The following is a 6,395-nucleotide window of genomic DNA, read 5'->3' as shown; positions in this document are numbered from 1 at the left end:
CTAATTCGTTCCATTCATATCTCTGTGGTTCTCATCCATGCCTGAGGAAAGAGAAAAGGGTGGAAATAAAGCCAGCACACTGATTTCTGGAAAAGAGAATGAAGGGCCAGGCAAAATACAGACCCTTTGGGGAATAGAACTTGCCTGCACTGTTCTCCTTCCCCCCACCTCCCTGGAAAAGATATCCCAACAAGCTATCCCAAACCTCCCCCTGAGCAGGTACTTCTCATCTCACTGCACATCTCTTCATATTGGGCTCCCTGGCAGCACTCACCTTCCCAAGAACTCTTTTTCAGAAAGCAATGTTGACTGACTGCCTCCCCACCCAGGGTGCTTGAGCACAGAGTGAGCTGCACCCTGTGAGACTCTGGGAGATGATACTCAGAGGCTGGGAGCTCAACTCCACAACAGCACTGGCACTCCTGACACAGCCACTCTCACAACCAAGAACTTTCTGAAGATCACAACTGGCAAGGAGGGGTAAACCAGCCTACTCCTAGAGTTTCAACAAGTTCCACTCTAACAGGTGAAATCCATGCACTCTCACCCCACAGAGCCTTCACTGCCACAGAAGCCACAGCAGGACAAATACATCAGGGCTGAAAGTAATCTGCAGCAGTCATTCTTTCCATTGGACCAAATAGCAACTGCAACATTCTTGCAGCCTTAGGGTTTCTATCACTAAGTTGGAATCAAAACCCAAAAGCATCAAGAGACAGAACATTGCCAGTATAAGATTCCACCCAACATTAAACAGTACTTGGCTACAAACCTTGTACCTGGCTGCAGGGAAAAGGGACTATTGATTATTAAGGAGACGAATAAGAAAGAAAAATGGCCTTCAGTTCCAAGGTCTTCTTCAGGGAGAAAGAAAAACATGTAAATGAAGCAAGTTAAAACATCAACAGTGCCAAGACTCCTGTGACACAAGAGTGCAGATGGAAAACAAAATCAGAAAAGGAACAGAAACAGACCATATGGTTTGGAACTACAAACGAACTGGAACAGCCCTGCTCATGGATTCTCTTCAGCAGAAGTAAAGAACAGGATTTCAAAATGCTTACCCATGCCTCATAGGCTGCAACCCTGTTTCTTCTTCTTCTAATGCACTTCTCATGGAGTGCAGTATTGGCTTTCTGTAGTTCATTAAGACAGAGGGAGGGCTAAAGGAACCTTCCTCACAAATACGCCATCTCAGGTTTACAGATATAATGCTGACCAGATGTAGAAGAGGAAGTTTTGGAGGAAAACACACAAGAAAAAAAGTCATCCCTTAAAACACTGCAAAAAGCATGTACCCACCTTTTCAGTGTTTTGTAGGCATCTTCTCTTTTTCACTTCCTCCAGATACAGCTTTTCATATTTTTGCTTTAGAACAATGCTCTCCCTCAGGGTCCTTTCACTGTCCAACTCCTGTTCAAGGTCTCCAATTCTGCAGAGCAGTAGCTTTCTCTCTGAATTCATCGTTGTCATGGGCTCTGCTCTGTTCCACTCTGTCCTGGGAAGCTGCCTGCTCCTGAAGCAAGTAACACACTTTTACCCACCACAAAGAAAAAGGGAACTCTCCCACCCCTCAGCTGAACCTGCCCAGTGTCAAGGGCACCGATTTCCTCCCTGAGGCACCTGAGCCTCCTCACTCCCCTCAGCAACCCAGGCAGAACCCCGGAGCTACCACAGGCAAGAATTCTTCTCCCTCAGAAAGAATCCCTCCCTCTCAGCACTGTTATTCATCAAAGCTTCTAAAGAAGGAACACTGTCTCTGTAGGAGAGAGCAGAGAGAAAAGGGTTCCTCAAGGAAGGAGTCGTCCCCCCCCCACCACCACTTTGGTGGCTTCTGTTCTCAGAACTGATGGGTGATGTTTCTCACCTCTGCATGCAGCTGCTGTTTGGGCTTCTCCAGTTGTTCCTGGTTCCTCCCCAGGATGGACATCTCTGCTCACTGAGCCTGAGTTTGGTTTTCTCCCTGCACGCCTGCCTCAGGCTTTGCCTCCAGCTTCCAAAAAAGTTCATCAAGCTCTAGACAGAGACAAAAAACAAACAAACAGAAAAGAAAAGGAACTCAGCAGGATATAAGAGAAGTCAATCTATGAAAAATTGGTAAAGGGCTGGGCACCAGGACTGTATTTGACAATTTGACAAACATCTGCTGACTCAGTACCAAAATCAGAGTGAAACCAAGGGCTTCTTTTTAAAAAAAAGAACAGCTGTCACATCATTTCTGATAGGATTCCTCAGGTTCCCAGCCCTTCTCAGTTCTCCTGCAGCAGGTCACACACCAAGAGGCACCAAACTGATAGCATTTCACCCACAGGCCTACCTGGAAAAGCACTGGGACTATTCTGCTGGGAGATGCTCGTGTGCCCATGGGAAGTCGAACACACCCATACCTGCCCACCCACCTTCTGGTTTCAGCACAAACACCACGTCTCATGCTTTAGAGGAATTTTTACACACTGTCAGCACAGTCAAGCTTCATTATGGAACTGACAAACACACAATCTATTTTTTCTCTACACTGAGAAATTTTTAAATAGTGGTTCAGAACATGGCCTTTACTGAAGGAGGAAGATGTATTCTCCACTGTAGGTGAAAGCTGCAGTTTATTTTAAAAATGTGCAGGAAATATCAGCCTTTCTTTAGGCCCCCATGCTCAACTACAGCTCTGTCCTTCTCTTCCCCCCCTCCAGAAGCAGACTTTTTCTGTATCCATTGAACATCAGACTTGATATCCTGTCAGTCATTAAAAGGGGAGGAAACTGGCACGGTGGAAACTTGAAAGAGGCTCTAACAGAAGGAAGAAGCTTCACTTATTTGAGAGGACAGGAGACAACGGATATATGCTTGAGCATAGGAGGTTCCATATAAATACGAGGAGAATTTTTTTCCCTGTGAGGGTGACAGAGCACTGGCACAGGCTGCCCAGGGAGGCTGTGGAGTCTCCTTCCCTGGAGACATTCAAACCCCACCTGGATCTGTTCCTATGTGACCTCCTGCAGGTGACCCTGCTCTGGCAGGGGGTTGGACTCCATCATCTTTTGAGGTCCCATCCAACCCTAAACTTTCTCTGATTCTATTTAAATCTGCCTCAATGTAATGACCTTCCCTGTCATTCAAAATAACTCTTCCAAGAGCAACACAAAAACTTGACAAACTTTTGCACTAATCATGAGCCCCAGCAAAGGCAGGTGACTTTTCTTTCATGCTACTCAGCAGCAATAACCGCCTCAAAAGCACTTTTGGGAACTCTGCTTCTGGGTCCCCAGGACAAGGGAAAGGTGGGCTGAGACAGCCACTAGTGAGCAACAAGTTCAACAACATTTTCTGCATCACCTCACTGCACCGTGCCCAGGGAAGCAATGACACCATTTACAAAAGCAAAACCTGAACTTTCTCCAGCTCAAGTCATGCCTAAGATGGGGATTGAGGGTGGCCTTGGGCAAAGCCAGCTTCATACAGTTCTTCTGAGTGATGGTGGCATTCCATATGGTGGCCTGGACTGGGTCTCACTGCTCTCAGCCCTGACACTCACCCATGGACACCATATCCTGGCAGGAATGCAGATCTGCCTGTCCCCAGGGGCTGCCCTGGGGATCTGCACCTTTGGCTCATCCCCATGGCTCTCTGCTACCAGAGCTCTGCTGCTCTTCTTGGGGAGGGCGTGTGGGACTGCTCCTGCCCCTGGAGCTCATGGACCCTGACAGCCTTGTGGGGACTCTTCCCATCTCCCTGCCTCTACACAACAGCAGCCCTTCAGGTGCCTTGCAGAGACTGCTTTGCACATCACCTTTTCATCTTGACCCATCAGGAGAACTGCTTTGCTATTGGGCACACAACAGGATCTACAGGCAGGACCTGCACCTCATGTTCTCCCCACGGCAGCTGCACTACACCTCCATCTGTCAGCCAACTTCCACAGAGAGCCAAGGGACACAATTCCTGAGAATATTTCATCAGATTTCCCACCCAACAGGCCAGTATCTAACAATGGAAACAGATGCCCCCACTGAACCAAAGGCAAAGAGGTGATTTTGATTCACATCTTCTTCTCCTTCTTGCTGTTCTCTAAGCCAAACCAGCCAAGAGCTGGCAGCTGCTCTGAATTTCTACTTACATTTTTTTCCTCTGCAGAAAAGAAGAAAAGGGAAATACTGCTCCTTGGAACCTGGCAGCTGTTTCTTGTTTCCCAGGCACTAGCTCATTTGCCCCCCATTCCTTCAGTATGTTTTTCTGCAAGGTTTTTAAGCTCCCACTACCCTCAAAACATGCAGCAGCTCTTCCAGACACTGAACTGGAAGCACGAAACATTTTACCCTGCCCAGAAACACAGGGGTCAGAAGATGACCAGAAGAAATCCAGGGAAAAATGGGCAACTGCATCCTTACTCGATGTGGTAAGCTGATAGCAAACCCCACCAGCAGCTCTGCCTGATACAACCACTCCAAAATTTTGACACAGGGACCCAGCTAGCTTTTATCTGCTTCCTGGAGGATCCCTAAAGGATCACAAGAGAGTCTGAGCCTGAAGAGCAGGAATAAGAGAAACACCTGAATAGAGAAGTACTCAACAAAATGTGAACAAGGTGGTGCTGGGTATTGGCTGGTCCTCTGGAGGGTTTCCTGGGCTCACCTGTTTCAAGAATTCATTCTTTCTTTCTCCCTTCCAAGTGGAGAACCATGGTCTCCAGGCTGCAATCTTGGCTTCAGCCTCTTTTTCCTCACGCTGTGTAAGTCCTTTGATGGCAGAGATGGCACAACCTGCTTTTGCAGCTGTGAGAGCAACAGTGACAAAAGGAAAAACTTTTCAGATCAGCAGTGCTATTTATGCTGCTACCCAAAGGGACCAAGATTTGCCTAGCAGATCCAGCACCAAAGTGGAACAGAACCTGCTGATCCAGCTCAACTATCTAGAACACAAGTTTACTGGATGCTTTAGCAGCACTCTGTAAGAAAAAGAAAAGCAGAAAACACACGAGCCTCTCATGTACCTGCTGCTGGTGCTGCTCCTCTGCAGCTGCCCGTGATGCTCCTAAGCTGGTCATCAAGTCTTCCAGGTGGTCATGAATCTACAAAAGCAGGAAAAGAAGCAAGAAGACACACTCTGACTTTCCAGCCTGAAAGTTGTAGATTCCTCCTTACCGAAAATGAATACTACATCCACCTCTTCACCTCTTTATTCCTATTATACCCAACACCAATGATCAAAATGGCCATAGTTTGAGGTCACTGTAAAACTGGTTGCAGTCATCTCCTCTGCTCTTTTCTTCAAGGAGAGGGAGAACACCATGCGGGACACAAAGAAACTTCAGTGAAAACCATCAGGAGGAGCATCTGAAAACCATGCCCTGTGAACCAAAGGGGAAGGACCAGCACCCTGACTACCGTCCCTCTCCTCTCCTCTCCTCTCCTCAGCAGCAGTACAGCAAAGTCACACTTGCACAAGCAGTCTTCACAAGAGCCCTCATGCACCAGTTCAATACAAAAATGAACAAAGGCACACCGAGTGGCCAAAGGAAAAGCAATTCTGCACAACAAAAGCTCTGGGGAGTCTGTTTTTGTTCCAGCCTGGGGATGCCAGTCAGGCCTCTGGCACAAGCTGCTTGCCATCAATATCCCCTGAGGACAGCAAGTGTCTGAAGCGGCATCTGAGGCCAGGAGGGGCCTAAGGCAGACAACAGTCACACCACTGGATTTGGGACAAATCCTGCACTTTTAAAGCATTAAGGAGCGTTTCCTGAATTACCATGGAAAACTCTAAAACCAGAAAGCTGGGGATGGGCCAGAATGCTGTCCCAGCACCCTGTATGCAGGAGAAAGCAGGAACTGAGCTCCCCTCAGCTCTCCAGGAAAACCTCATCTTAGCATTTCCCCACAGCAGTCGGTAAGAAGCTCAGGAGCTCAAAACAAGGCAAGTTGAGGACCAGCTTACTGAGGCAGAGGCTTGCAGGGTTCCCTCAAGGGCTTCAATCATACGTCTTTGCTGCTGGACTCTGCCTTCCAGTCTGGCGTTTTCCATGGAAAGGCTTAAAAAGAAATACAGGCCTTATTAGAGAAATCCACCAGAGCAGCAATTCTTAAAGAGCAGCAGGGGAAAAAACAAACAAAAGCGTCTTCAAAACCATCTGTTAACTTGCTGTGATGCAACGAGGCTGTGCTGTGGTTTTCACACAACCCCAGACAGCGACAGACACCTTGGTTCTCTGTGTCAGTCTCTTACCACTGCACACGCTCTTCCAGCTCTTTTACTCTAGCCCTGGTCTCAGAAGATGATGACAGGAGGTCTTTAAGTTTTTGGGACTTCTCTCTTAGTTTTCTTTTCCTATCCTTGTAGTGATGAATCTGATGCTCATATTGAAGCTGCTGCTCTTCCAGTTCCCGACACTGTCAAAACACAGCAAG

This window comes from Heliangelus exortis, chromosome 16 (assembly GCF_036169615.1).
Source record: "Heliangelus exortis chromosome 16, bHelExo1.hap1, whole genome shotgun sequence".
Taxonomy (NCBI): domain Eukaryota; kingdom Metazoa; phylum Chordata; class Aves; order Apodiformes; family Trochilidae; genus Heliangelus; species Heliangelus exortis.
Note: the sequence above shows the minus strand (reverse complement) of the source record.